At 50.6% G+C, this 15083-nt stretch overlaps 1 pseudogene; it reads right to left on the minus strand.

Annotated features, from left to right (window-relative positions):
• LOC127436597 (rho guanine nucleotide exchange factor 39-like) overlaps positions 1-13935 on the minus strand; it is a 63349-nt pseudogene extending 49414 nt beyond the window's left edge.
• Positions 13936-15083: the final 1148 nt, after the last annotated feature.

Here is a 15083-nt window from a genome sequence, read left to right on the forward strand (position 1 = left end):
GGCTGAGGTGCCGGAGCACGAGGTCCCTGTGTGCGCACAGCAACTCTCGAGAGTGAGCTAGGATTAGCCAGTCATTGAGATAGTTGAGGATGCGGATGCCCACATCCCTTAGCGGGGCAAGGGCAGCCTCTGCGAACTTCGTGAAGATGTGAGGGGACAAGGACAGGCCGAAGGGGAGGACCTTGTACTGGTAAGCCTGGCCTGCGAAGGCAAACCACAGGAAGGGTCTGTGTTGAGGTTAGACCAAGACATGGCAGTATGCGTCCTTCAGGTCTACTGTCGCGAACCAATCTTTATGCCGGATGCTCGTTAGAGTGCATTTTTGCATCAGCATCTTGGACGGGAGACTGTTCAAAGCCCGGTTCAGTACTTGCTGGTCCAGGATTGGTCGCAACCCACCACCTTTCTTCGGTACGATGAAGTAAAGGCTGTAGAACGTCATGGTTACTGGTGTAACCTCCGTTCCCTGATGGAGGGAACGAGACGTTGGTGTCGATGTAGTGACACTAGGGGTCACTCTTGGGAGCCCGAGACACCTCTGGTCTTTGATAAAAGGCCAATGAAAATTGGCGAGTGGTATTTGCATGCCACTCCCCCGAACATACGGGTATAAAAGGAGCTGGTATGCAACCACTCATTCAGGTTTTACGCTGAGGAGCTGATATAAGGTCCGGCCATTTCAGCGGGTAGTTCAGCGTTGTGGCAGGAGGGACCAACGTCTCGTTCCCTCCATCAGGGAACGGAGGTTACACCAGTAACCATGACGTTCCCTATCTGTCACTCACTCGACGTTGGTGTCGATGTAGTGACACTAGGGGTCCCTATACAAAACGCCACAAGGCTGAACTGTGTTACGTGAACTGGCGGTGTGTGGTGGGCAGACTTGCTGTGTGCCTCATAGCCAGCGCACCAGGTCGACACGTAACCTCCCCCAACACAGTTATGAGTGTCGAACGGCCCTACTTGGGGACAAGTCGACTACCCAAAGATAGAGACGGGCTTAACCCAGTCGTGGCCTCTTTTCCCCTTCTCTTTTTCCACTCCCTAAAAAAGAAGGGGGATTATCCGACTGGGCCACCAGGTCTAGTCGGGGGGTGTCCCTCCCAAGGGGAGGACACTGCGGAGACCACACCTCGCCCCAAGAGGGGGGATATTTAAGTGGAAGAATACATCACATGGTCTTTCCAACCATGTGGAGAGCCTTCAAGGTAGATCCTGCCCAATGGGGGAGGAGGTACTACAACATGGAGACTGGGGCAGAGGGGCTCTGCCCAAGGAAGACGCCGTTTGCCAGCAGGGAAACGAGCTAGCGGAAGATATAGATCGCATGGGGTTAGCCTTACAGGGAACCGCCACATGCGGAGCACCTACCCCAGCACCGGGCTCTTAGATAGCACGTGTACTGGGCCAGCAGTGAGTCTCTCCGAAGACTCGACTGCCACAGGGCTCGGAGGAAATCAACCAGGGAACAACTTTTGTGAACACTACTGGGAATTAACAGCGCACGTCTTCAGCTCAAAAGGAGGTGGGAGGCGCTATGTGCAAGCGATACACCCGGCCGGCTATCCCGGGCTTATCCGCTTGTGTTGCGTGCCACTACCTGGGACGAAACCGGTTCCACCCGGAGGTTGTAGAACCTTGCAAAGGTGTTGGGTGTTGCCCAGCCCGCTGCTCTACAAATGTCTGTTAGAGAGGCACCTCTGGCCAGAGCCCAAGAAGCCGCTACACCCCTGGTAGAATGGGCCCGTAGCCCTACCGGGGGCGGCATGTCTTGGGCGAGATATGCCATAGATATGGCATCAACAAGCCAGTGGGCGATCCTCTGCTTGGAGACAGCGCTTCCTTTCCGCTGTGCACCGAAGCAGACAAAGAGCTGCTCAGAGAGTCTAAAGCTCTGCGTGCGATCCAAATAGATGCGCAAAGCACGCACCGGACACAGCAACGCCAGGGCTGGGTCTGCCTCCTCCTGGGGCAGCGCTTGCAGGTTCACCACCTGGTCCCTAAAAGGAGTGGTGGGAACCTTGGGCACATAGCCCGGTCGGGGTCTCAGGATCACGTGAGAATAACCCGGACCGAACTCTAGGCACGTTTCGCTGATAGAGAACGCTTGCAGGTCACCTACCCTCTTGATGGAAGTGAGCGCAGTCAGGAGGGCAGTCTTCAGGGAGAGTGCCTTCAGCTCGACTGACTGCAAAGGCTCAAAGGGGGCTCTCTGTAGGCCCTGAAGAACTACGGAGAGGTCCCATGAGGGAACGAAGAGCGGTCTGGAGGGATTCAGCCTCCTAGCGCCTCTTAGGAACCTGATGATCAGATCGTGCTTCCCTAAGGACTTACCCTCAACTGCGTCGTGGTGTGCTGCTATGGCAGCAACGTACACCTTCAAGGTGGAAGGGGACAGCCTCCCTTCCAACCTCTCCTGCAGGAAGGAAAGCACTGATCCGACTGCGCATCTCTGGGGGTCTTCGTGTCGAGAAGAACACCACTTAGCGAACAGAGACCACTTCAAGGCATACAGGCGCCTCGTAGAGGGGGCCCTAGCCTGAGTGATCGTGTCTACCACCGCGGGTGGTAGGCCACCTAGGTCTTCCGCGTCCCGTCCAGGGGCCAGACATGGAGATTCCAGAGGTCTGGGCGCGGGTGCCAGAGGGTGCCCCGTCCCTGAGAAAGAAGGTCCTTCCTCAGGGGAATTTGCCAGGGGGAGCTGTCGCGAGGAGCGTGAGGTCCGAGAACCATGTCTGGGTGGGCCAGTAGGGCGCTACCAGGATGACCTGCTCTTCGTCCTCCCTGACCTTGCACAGTGTCTGTGCAAGTAGGCTCACTGGGGGAAATGCGTATTTGCGAATGCCAGGGGGCCAGCTGTGTGCCAATGCGTCTATGCCGAGAGGAGCCTCGGTGAGGGCGTACCAGAGCGGGCAGTGGGAGGATTCTTGGGAGGCGAACAGGTCCACCTGAGCCCGACCGAATCGACTCCAAATCAGCTGGACCACCTGGGGGTGGAGTCTCCACTCTCCCCTGCGGGGAACCTGCCGTGACAGCGCGTCCGCTGTAACGTTGAGGTTGCCCGGGATATGAGTGGCTCGCAGCGACTTGAGGTGCTGCTGACTCCGGAGGAGGAGACGGCGGGCGAGTTGTGACATACAGCGGGAGCGCAGACCGCCTTGGCGGTTGACATATGCTACCGCTGCCGTGCTGTCTGTCCGAACTAGCACGTGCTTGCCCTGGATCAACGGCCGGAACCTCCGCAGGGCGAGCAGAATTGCCAGTAACTCGAGGCAGTTGATGTGCCAACGCAGCCGCGGACCCGTCCAGAGGCCGGTGGCTGCGTGCCCGTTGCAAACAGCGCCCCAGCCCATCTTGGAGGCGTCTGTCGTGACCACGATGCGCCTGGAGACCAGTTCTAGAGGAACACCTGCTCGTAGAAACGAGAGGTCGGTCCAAGGGCTGAAAAGACGGTGACAGACCGGTGTAATGGCCACGCGGTGTGTCCCGTGGCGCCATGCCCGTCTCGGGACTCGAGTCTGGAGCCAGTGCTGAAGCGGCCTCATATGCATCAACCCGAGCGGGGTGGCCACCGCCGAGGATGCCATATGCCCCAGGAGCCTCTGAAAAAGTTTCAGTGGAACTGCTGTTTTCTGTTTGAACGCCTTCAAACAGGCCAGCACCGACTGGGCGCGCTCGTTCGTAAGGCGCGCCGTCAGAGAGACTGAGTCCAACTCCAAACCGAGAAAAGAGATGCTCTGAACCGGGAGGAGCTTGCTCTTTTCCCAGTTGACCCGAAGCCCTAGTCGGCTGAGGTGCGAGAGCACCAGGTCCCTGTGTGCGCATAACACGTCTCGAGAGTGAGCTAAGATTAGCCAGTCGTCGAGATAATTGAGAATGCGAATGCCTACCTCCCTTAACGGGGCAAGGGCAGCCTCTGCGATCTTCGTAAAGACGTGAGGAGACAGGGACAGGCCGAAAGGGAGGACTTTGTACTGATACGCCCGACCCTCGAACGCGAACCGCAGGAAGGGTCTGTGTCGAGGAAGGATCGAGACGTGAAAGTACGTGTCCTTCAGGTCTACCGCCGCGAACCAATCCTGATGCCGGACGCTCGCTAAAATGCGTCTTTGCGTCAGCATCTTGAACAGGAGTCTGTGTAAAGCCCGGTTCAGTACTCGCAGGTCCAAGATTGGCCGCAACCCACCGCCTTTCTTCGGTACGATGAAGTAGGGGCTGTAAAACCCTTTCTTCACCTCGGCTGGAGGGACAGGTTCTATCGCGCCCTTTCGTAGGAGGGTAGCGATTTCCGCGCGCAGAGTAACAGCGTTTTCGCCCTTGACGAAGGTGAAGTGAGTACCGCTGAACCTGGGCGGGCGCCTGGCGAACTGAATCGCGTAGCCGAGTCGGACGGTCCGGATCAACCACCGCGACGGATTGGGAAGTGCAAGCCATGCGTCCAAATTCCGTGCGAGGGGAACCAAGGGGACAACGTCGTCGGACGTACCGGCAGGTGGGGCCTCGCGGCGGGGCGGAGCGCGAGGTGCCACAGCACGTCGTGGCCGTGCTGAGTCTAGGGACATCGAAGCACTTACCTGGCTCCTTGTGACCACCCCCGGAACAGCCTGGGACGGGGGAGGAAGAGGCCTGTCCTCGCGACCCGTGGAGGCTGTCACATCGGGGGTGGATTTGTGCCACAGCTGGGCGCTCAGGGGCGAAAAAGGGCACCGCTGGAGCGCCAATCCTGCAAGATAAAGCCCGTGGACGGTAGTCGTGGTGACGACCGTACACAGCGGGTATGTGACCCAGGGAGGAAGGAAGCCGCTCTTTTGTTGAACTGTTGGGTACCGCAGCCACTTGGGCGTACGGCGAAATCAAACGAAAAGGCAACAAAAGATTTTCCACCCGGCCCTCCACCGGGGGATGGAGTGGTCTTTCTACCAGCTCCAGGTGAGTGGGTTCCCTCGTCCCTGGGTTGTCCGTCTCAGGGGCGCCTCGAAGACCTCCGTGGGTTCTTCGGTGCCGGCTGAGAGACGGGTGGCGTGGGCTTCCTGCAGTGGGCTCCACGCCGGGGCCGGGCCGGAGGGGCGGGCTGCGGCGGAGCCGGTGCAGTCACCGCAGGGGGACGCCCTTGGCGACGAGCAGACGGGGTGCGGGGTCCTGAGCCGCGCCGGGGCAGGATGTGCCAGATTGCCTCCGTCTGCTGCTTTACCGTCGAGAACTGCTGGGCAAAGTCCTCAACGATGTCGCCAAATAGGCACGCCTGGGAAATGGGGGCAGCAATGAACCGTGTCTTGTCGGCCTCGCCCATCTCGACCAGGTTGAGCCACAGGTGGCGCTCCTGGACCACTAGTGTGGCCATCGTCCGCCCAAGAGACCGCGCTGTGACCTTCGTCGCCCGGAGGGCGAGGTCGGTCGCCGAGCGCAGTTCCTGCATCAAATCTGGGGCGGAACTACCCTCGTGCAGTTCTTTCAGTGCCTTGGCTTGGTGGACCTGCAGGAGAGCCATGGCGTGCAGGGCAGAGGCGGCTTGTCCAGCAGCGCTGTAGGTCTTGGCCGTCAGGGACGACATGAGCCTACAGGGCTTGGAGGGGAGCTTAGGGCGTCCACGCCAGGTGGCGGCGCTCTGCGGGCATAAGTGCACTGCGAGCGCCTTATCCACCGGGGGAATCGCCGTATAGCCCCTGGCCGCCCCGCCATCGAGGGTAGTGAGAGCGGGGGAACTGCGGAGCCGGGTTCGGGCAGTAAAAGGTGCCTCCCACGACTTCGTCAGCTCCTCATGCACCTCCGGGAAGAATGGCACTGGAGCGGGGCGCGGCCGGTCTGAGCGGCGCCGCGAGCCCAGAAACCAATCATCAAGCCGCGAGGGTTCAGGGGAGAGCGGAGGGTTCCACTCTAGCCCGACGCTCGCGGCCGCCCGGGAAAGCATGTCCGTCATTTCGGCGTCGGCCTGTAACTGGGCGACCGTCCCCGAAGGGGGAAGCCCAGCTGAGGCTTCTGCGTCCGACTGGACAAGCCCGCTCTCCGATGCTGCGCTCGAAAGCTCATCATCTTCGCGGGCCTCAAACAAGAAGCCAGACTCGCCATGCGACGAGCCGGCGAACTCATCCGGAAGCCCGATTGGGGCAGACGAGCGTGCTGGGGAATGGGTGGTCCGCGGGGGGGAACCCGGCGGAGGCGATCCCATTGAGGTCCCCAAATCGCCCCCAGCGCCAGCCGCGCTGACCTCAAACCCGTAGGTAGGAGGACCAAGGCGGGGAGCCGCTGGGGTGGCTTGCTTTCTTACAAAAGCAAGCCGTGACCGCAACGTTGCCATGGTCATGTTCTCGCAGTGAGAACATGAGCCATTCATAAACGCTGCCTCCGTGTGGGTCGCGCCCAGACACGAAAGACAGCGATCATGACCATCCGAAGTTGAGAGAAATCGACCGCAACCAGGAATAACACACGAACGGAAAGGCATCTTTAAAAAGACGCGTCTTTAAAAAGACGTTCCGTGTGTGCGCTCTTTTAGAGAAATATATACTCTTTTAGAGGGGAAAAATGCTCTTTCAGAAAATATACTCTCTAGTTTTTCTGCCGAAGCGCCCAGGGGCGTTCTCTGCAGTGCACCAGTGCAGAGGAGGGAGAAGCCGCTGAAATGCGCCGTCAGATCCAGCAGAGGTGAATGAACAGTGCTATTCAGCTCGATGAGCATGACCGTTCGGCTCCGAAGAGAAAATCTGAATGAGTGGTTGCATACCAGCTCCTTTTATACCCGTATGTTCGGGGGAGTGGCATGCAAATACCACTCGCCAATTTTCATTGGCCTTTTATCAAAGACCAGAGGTGTCTCGGGCTCCCAAGAGTGACCCCTAGTGTCACTACTTCGACACCAACGTCGAGTGAGTGACAGATAGGGAACCCTTTCTTCATCGGCTGGAGGGACAGGCTCTATCGTGCCCTTGCGCAAAAGGGTAGCGATTTCCGCACGCAAGGTAGCACCATTCTCGTCCTTCACCGAGGTGAAGCGGACGGCGCTGAACCTGGGCGGGTGCCTGGCGAACTGAATCGCATAGCCAAGTCAGACGGTCCGGGTCAGCCATCGCAACGGGCGAGCCATGCGCCCAAACTCTGGGCGAGTGGGACCAAGGGAATGATCACGTCGGACGTACCTGCGGGTGGGGCCTCGCAGTGGGGCGGAGCTCGAGGTGCCACATTGAGGGGACTCGAGCCCTGTGGCCGTACTGAGTCCAGGGACATCGAAGCACTTACCTGGCTCCTGCCGCCCACCATAAGATTGGCCGAGGAGGGGGGAAGAGGAATCTCGTCTCCGTAGTCCACTGGAACCAATCCCATGTGCCATAGCTGGGCGCACAGGGGCGGGGGTCCGCCGCTGGAGTGCCATACCTGCCAAAATGGGACGGTGGACGGCGGTCTTGACGACGGCCGTGCACACCGGATATGTGACACAGGAGATCAGGGAACCATTCTTTTGTCAGGCTTTTGCGTGCCGCAGCCTCCTGGGCATGCGGCGACAAAAGATTCTCCTGCCGGCCCTCCACCGGGGGAGGGAGTGGTCTGTCGACCAGCCCCAGTGAAGCGGGTCTCTTCGCCCCTGGGTCGCCCGTCTCGGGGCCGCTTCGAAGCCTTCCTCAGGTTCTAAGCGGCCGGCCGCAAGACGGGTGGCGTCTGCTTCCTGTGGAGGGCTCCACGTCGGAGCCGGGCCACGGGGGTGGGCTGCAGTGGAGCCGATGTTGTTGCTGCAAGAGGATGCCCTTGGCGACGAGTAGAGAGGGTGCGGGGTCTTAAGCCCCGCTGGGGTAGGATATGTTGTAAGGCCTCCATCTGCTTCTTCACCGCTGATAACTGCTGGGCAAAGTCCTCGACGTCATCGCCAAACAGGCCAACCTGGGAAATGGGGGCGTCAAGAAACCGTGAATTGTCTGCCTCTCCCATCTTGACCAAGTTGAGCCAAAGGTGGCGCTCCTGGACCACCAGGGTGGACATCGGCTGCCCGAGAGACCGCGCCATGACCTTCATCGCCCGGAGAATGAGGTTGGTCGCCGAGCGCAGTTCCTGCATCAATCCCGGGTCAGAACTACCCTTGTGCAGTTCTTTTAGCACCTTGACTTGGTGTACTTGCAGGAGAGCCATGGCGTGCAGGGCGGAGGCGGCTTGTCCAGTGGCACCGCAGGCCACAGTCGTCAGGGACAACGTAAACCTACAGGCCCTGGACAGGAGCTTTGGGTGCCCGCGCCAGGTGGCGGCGCTCTGCAGACACAAGTGCACCGCAAGCGCCTTATCCACCTGGGGGATCCCAGGAACCAATCGTCGAGCCACGAGGGTTCAGGGGAGAGTGGAGGGTTCCACTCTAGCCCGACGCTTGCGGCCGCCCGGGAAAGCATGTCCGTCATTTCCGCATCGGCGTGAGACTGGGCGACCACTCCCGAAGGAGGAAGCCCAGCCGAAGCCTCTGCGTCAGACTGGACGGGCCCGCTCTCCGATGCTGCGCTCGATAACTCATCGTCTGCCCAAGCTCTGAACAAGAAACTGAGACGAGCCAGCGGTCTTGTGCGAGAGCCCGATTGGGGCAAGCGAGCATGCTGGGGAATGGGAGGTCCGTGGGGGGATACCCGGCGGAGGTAGTCCTATTGATGTCCCCAAATCACCCCCAGTGCTAACCGACGCGGCCTCAAACCCTTGGTAGAAGGACCGGTGCGGGGAGCCGCTGAGGTGGCTTCCTTTCTTACGAAAGCAAGCTGCGACCGCAACGTTGCCATGGTCATGTTCTCGCAATGAGAACGATGTCTCTGCGTGGGCAGTGCCCAGACACATAAGACAACAATCGTGGCCGTCAGAAGCGGAGAGATAATGACCGCAACCAGGAATAACACACAAACGGAAAGGCATCTTTAAAAAGACGTTCCGTGTGTGTGCCGCTCTTTTTGTGAATGAAAATATACTCTTTTAGAATATACTCTCTTATTTTCGCTCTGCCGAAGTGCCCAGGGGCATTCTCTGCACTCCACGGGTACAGGGGGGAGAAGCCACTGAAATGTGCCATAAATCCAGCAGTTTTGAGGTGCATCTTTGGAGGGAATTGAATTCAGTGCACTGAATACAACCACTCGGCTCCGAAGAGAAAATCTGAATGAGTGGTTGCATACCAGCATCTTTTATACCTGTATGTCTGGGGGAGTGGCATGCAAATTCCACTCGCCAATTCTCATTGGCCTTTTTTCAAAAAGGCAGAGGTGTTTGGGGCTCCCAAGAGTGACCCCTAGTGTCACTACATCGACACAACGTCGAGTGAGTGACAGATAGTGAACCCTCGTTTTTTCCAACTCCCCTCCAATTACCTAGCTCCATTCTAGTAACGGCAACTTTTCAGGATTTAATCAATTCCCATTTGAAAAAATAAAGTCCTTTCTTTCTTATTTAATATCCTGTTTTAACTCTGAAATACACTACATAGCTACACTACATAGTATGTGGATATTAGGGATGCACCGATCCGATACCTGGATTGGTATCGGCTCTGATGCTGATGTTTTTAGACTGATAATTATAATTTATAATTGTATTTATTTATCACACATTTGCACATATACAGTGAAATTATTTTTTTCACATATCCCAGCTAAGCTGGGGTCAGAGCACAGGGTCAGCCATGATACAGCACCCCTGGAGCAGATAGGGTCAAGGGCCTTGCTCAAGGGCCCAACAGTGGCATCTTGGTGGTGTTGGGGCTTGAACCCCCAACCTTCTAATTAGTAACCCAAAGCCTTAACTGCTGAGCCACCACTGCCCCTGATCAGGTATTGATCCGACGAGCCTGATCCAATACTGTGTGTTAGTCATGTTCGTTACTGTCAAGCTCCAAAATTATATAAAAGAACTATAAAAACACCAATAAAGTAGTTCATATGATTCGTGCATTTTATTCAAAGACATTTGAAGACATGCGATAGCTCTGTGAATCACAAAAGTCTGTGTTTATTAAGTAAATATATAAAATGCACGTGCAGCACCAGAGCGTAGTGAATGGCACTGCTCTGTTGACACACACGGCTATTTTTAGCCTTCACGCGGTGCACAATATTTGAGTGCTACTCACGAACAACATCTCAGACGAAGATACTCAATAGTTTGGTTCACTTATAGTATGCATTTAGAACGGCACCGGAGGTGCATTTTACCAGAATTCGAATAAGAAGCGAAATAAACTACTGTGAATTTGCCTACAAACAGACACATACAGGACTTCCTGGAGAGTTTAGCATGTCAAAATAAAAGTCAGAGGTTTTTAAAGTTAAAGTTGCATGATTGGAATTACTGTTAATTTTGCTGCTCCATTATCCAGTATACTAGTAAACAAAAGTTTTTCTTAATAAGCTATACATTTATATTGAAATAATGTGTAGTTAGGTGTTTGTGTTTCTTCATATATTAAAGATTACTCCCAATTAGTTCCACACAATAATGTAAAGATATTCTAAACTGATTATGAAAAAAAAAAAAAAACAACAACAAAAAAACAACAACATTGATATCGGATCAGGTTCGATATCGGCCGATACTGAGATTTCGGATATTGAAATCGGATCGGAAGAGAAAAAGTGGTATCAGTGCATCCCTAGTGGATATCATTTAGAATTAACAGGTTTTGATAGGCCCTTTAATTCCAGTGAAGACAAACCTTAATGCCACCGCATACTATTACATTCTAGAGAATTAAACTAAAAATGGGCTGCAAATGGCATTTCATGTTGACTTTAAACCTTGTTTCACTGATTTCTAAAGTTGGTGAACCTGTGACTGCAGTGTTGACATCTGGAGGAAAGACTGTGAATATGTTGGAAATGAAAGTATGGCAATGAACGCGTTCATTAAAAATGCATGTGCCTCTGTTTAAAACATCAACAATTACAAAAGCTTACTTTTATCAACACATCAGGCTTTAAAGAAGCAAATGTCAGCATTATGAGCACAAAGTCATCACCGATGATGGTAACCGTGGTGGGATGAAATGGAGTTCTCTGTAGAAAGTGCCTCTGTAAGCCTAAAACCAGCATCCACATCGATTTGCAATCCAATTACAGAGAATAACATAAGATAAGGCACACCAGGCAATCTTCAAGTTCTCAAACTTGATTCTACTGTTAGACCCCAATTAATACTCCCTTACCCTTTCGTCCTTTTTTAAACTGTATCAAAGCCAGCCACCCTCAGCCTTCTCTCTCCCTAGAGCAGGAATATTCACTTAATTATTTAAAGGATACTTACTGGTTTATTAAATGAATGGATTTAATTGAACTGAAGATGCTTTCTCTAATGTCCTGCCTGAGGGTTCCTTTGGCCTTCAAGATCTCCACAAAGTACTGGTGAAAAAGAAAGTCAGGAGGGAAGAGAAAATTAAATTTTTAGATGCCACTCGTACACGACTCTTCATCTTGCTAGAATGTCACCTCTTGTTGCATACCCTTGAGAAAAAGACAGAACAAATCTGTGGAGAGCAAAGCATTTTGAAGCAATGACATCTCAATTACTTCCAACAGCTTAATATGAGATGCTTTACTAATACAACTTTACCAGCGGCGGAGGCAAACATGAAGGAAAAATGGAGTTTCTCTAAAAAAAGTTGGGTTTTGATAGTCAACCGTTTATTCAGCATGTGACATTACAAAACAATGACAAACATGCCAGTTAACAATGTTAGCTTTTAAGACACAAGCTAATAGATTGACATTTAAGGTTATACTTTGGCTTAACTTGAATATTTAGTGCTGGAACAACTAACTGATAAAATCTATAATAATCTGTAATTCAATTTATCAACAACAAATGTCATTTTAGATTAATCGGAGGCGCATTTCTATGTGTTGTTGAGAGTAGTAGCATTGGGACGTGCAGCGCAAAATGGAATGGGACACCCGTTTATTGCCGGCACGCTGCGTCACAATGGACACTTCCAGTGTAGACAGCATCATTGATTATAATGGGTTTTATTGCTTTTGATGTGACAAGCCGCTCACATCTGGTGTAGACGGGTGTAAGACATTTTTTAAATATTCGTGATATCACAACTAGGCCTCAATACCTGTACTGCACCTTTTTGTAGACAAATATATCCCGGTTTTGTCTAACTGGGGCACATTCAAATTTGTCACTTTAAGAGGGCCTGGATAGCTCTACCACCTCTGGAGTCGTGTGGTCGAATCCAGGGTGTGCTGAATGACTCCAGCCAGGTTTCCTAAGCAACCAAACTGTCCCGGTTGCTAGGGAGGGTAGAGTCACATGGGGTAACATCCTCGTGGTCGCGATTAGTGGTTCTCGCTCTCAACGGGGCATGTGGTAAGTTGTGCGTGGATCTTGGAGAGTAGCATTAGCCTGCACGTGCTGGGAGTCTCCGCAGTGTCATGCACAATGAGCCACGTGATAAGATGCGTGGATTGAATGTCTCAGAAGTGGAGGCAACTGAGACTTGTCCTCCACCACCCGGATTGAGGCGAGTAACTGCGCCACCATGAGGACCTACTAAGTAGAGGGAATTGGGCATTCGAAATTAGGGAGAAAAGGGGAGAAAAAAAAATATTTAAAAAAAATATATAAATAAATAAAAAAATTGTCACTTTAAGAACAAATCAAAATAATTTAGTATTTTAATAATTTGCAATATTTATGGTATCATATTTCTTTCACACAGATATGATGATTTCTTTAGTTTTCATTGGATGATCATTGGTAGTATTGCACATATTTACATGCTATTTAACCTTTTATGTCTCATCATTTCTGTAATTTCTGTACTAAATAAATATAAATAATAACTTCATAAATAATAATTCCTTATTCAAACTCTTACTGTCTGCTGATTCTACATGCATCACACTACACAATGCAATCTACACAATATGAAACAAAAGATCTAGGAGTTCTCAGTAAGAGGTAAACTAATTGGGCACAAAAAAGAAAAGAATGAAACAGAGGCCTTGAACAGGTTGTAAACCATGAATTTCAAAAGAACAGACCACTGACTGTGTCAAGGACCACTCAATAAATAGAAAACCTTGTGGCGTTGAAAGGTGGTGAATAAAGCTATCAAAAATCATTAGAATTTCAAATGTTTGATTAATTAGGATATTCTAATGATCATCACATCATTAACAAATACAGTATTCTGTTTCTGGCCATGTGTGCCATTTACAATGGCTGAATCCAGCCCTGACAAGTGTATCTCTCCATCATTGTGTTGTTCGATACAAGATTGATCCATCAAGCCCATGGGCATGTATATAATGTTGGCTTATAGTGGGCCTGCAAAGACACTAACCATGACAACCAGATGCAGTTGTTCACAGTATCTTTGTTTGCTCTGGACTAGCTTGAGGGCTGTGTGGATCCTCTTTCTCTCCCAGCATTCCCGCTGCTCTTGAATGATGCGGCTGCTCATGGAGGTGAACGGACTTGGAGCAAAACCAATCAGTTCAAGGTACTGACTCCAGACCAGTGTTGCTACCTACAAATCAGCAAATCACTATTAATTTGTCACCATTAAAAACTCTATTAAGTCATCAAAATATATAAAAGGTTGCATCCACATTTGCCCGAAGCACATTAGAAGCTGAATAACAATATAATTTTACCCCTTATATTATTCAGCTTTATACTGTATGTTAATTAGTCTACACCTTAATAAATGATAAATAATTTATAATGTATATAACACTTCTAAGTTGAAGTGTGTAATTTTTCCTTCTCCTATCCTATAGTGCAGAGACTTCTATAAAGGCCTTGATATACTGCCTACGAAATTGAAGAACGAATGGGTGTGACGTGATTTAGAACAAAATTTGGCCAAAAAGAAGGTGTTTTTGCGTTCGTTTCGGTGGTTCAGAACAGCTCGCTGGGGCAAACTTTTAGGAAAAATTCTATTGGACAGCAAAACACCTTATTGTCATTGGTCCATGTCATCGGTAGGTGTGACCTAGAACTCCTACCTTGATGCAGACAGCAAGTTCTGTTTATGTTGTTAACTGAGTCAAAATGAGTCAATATGAACACATCAGCGAGTAGAGTTATTAGCGACCTGGTGCAACTTACATACATCTGTATGATCATTCGCTTAGAGATATTTTCCAAAACCATGTCATGTGATTTATTTTGTTTAATTAGTCTACTAAAGGAATCAAATCTTCTCAAGAACTCTCAAGTGCCCATTCACTCATGTGCCATCTGCAGCGAAAGCCATTCACACATCTGTCTAAAGATATGCCCATGATCATTCTTTTGTCTTTATTCTGAACATTATCTCTTTTATACACTTATCTTTGCAATAGTGTCAGTGTCTTAATAAATCACAATAAGTGTATAACCGGCGCATACAATGGTTGTGTATTGCGTGTATGCGCATAGCATCATGAATTCAGAATATAAACAAGACAAATTAAACATTTTCTACTGCATATATAACTTTAAATCATCATCGAGTGATTAAACGGCTTCTTTTACAGACCTCATGTGAAGTCTACTCATAGAATGAGGCATAAAGTCATTGATAACACATTTTAGTTTAATACATTGGTTAAGGTTTTACAAGTAGTGTCCTCTTATTTAAATGTACTTGTAAATGCCTCCCACAGCGGTGTGACTGGTGTCTGAACGTTCAGAAACAGCATACCATTGCTTGGCTGTTTAGAACTTCTTTTTACCCCTGAACGAAGAATGAAAAGGAACTTCTCCGGAAGTATATAGAGGCCTTAAGTAATAAGACATTCATATAGGTGGGAAAAAATCTCAGTATGTTAGAGTATCATGATATTTTTCCTTGTGATATTGTATCGATAATTGCACGCCAAATATCGATATTATTATTTACATTTTTCAATATTAATATTACGTTGATGGGAAAAAAGTTTCTCTTTGCCAGATCGATCTAGGAATTCAACAATAGTCCCTTAGAAGACGCAGTTATCATGCTTTACACATAAACACATTTTACAGTAATATTAACTGAGGTATTCTGACAAAAATGTTAGTATCATATAAAACAGACTAACCTTTTAGGTGAAATCTATTATACTTTTGTGTATTGAAATTGTGTTGTAATAAATAATATTTTT

Source organism: Myxocyprinus asiaticus, chromosome 47 (genome assembly GCF_019703515.2).
Source record: "Myxocyprinus asiaticus isolate MX2 ecotype Aquarium Trade chromosome 47, UBuf_Myxa_2, whole genome shotgun sequence".
Lineage (NCBI taxonomy): Eukaryota > Metazoa > Chordata > Actinopteri > Cypriniformes > Catostomidae > Myxocyprinus > Myxocyprinus asiaticus.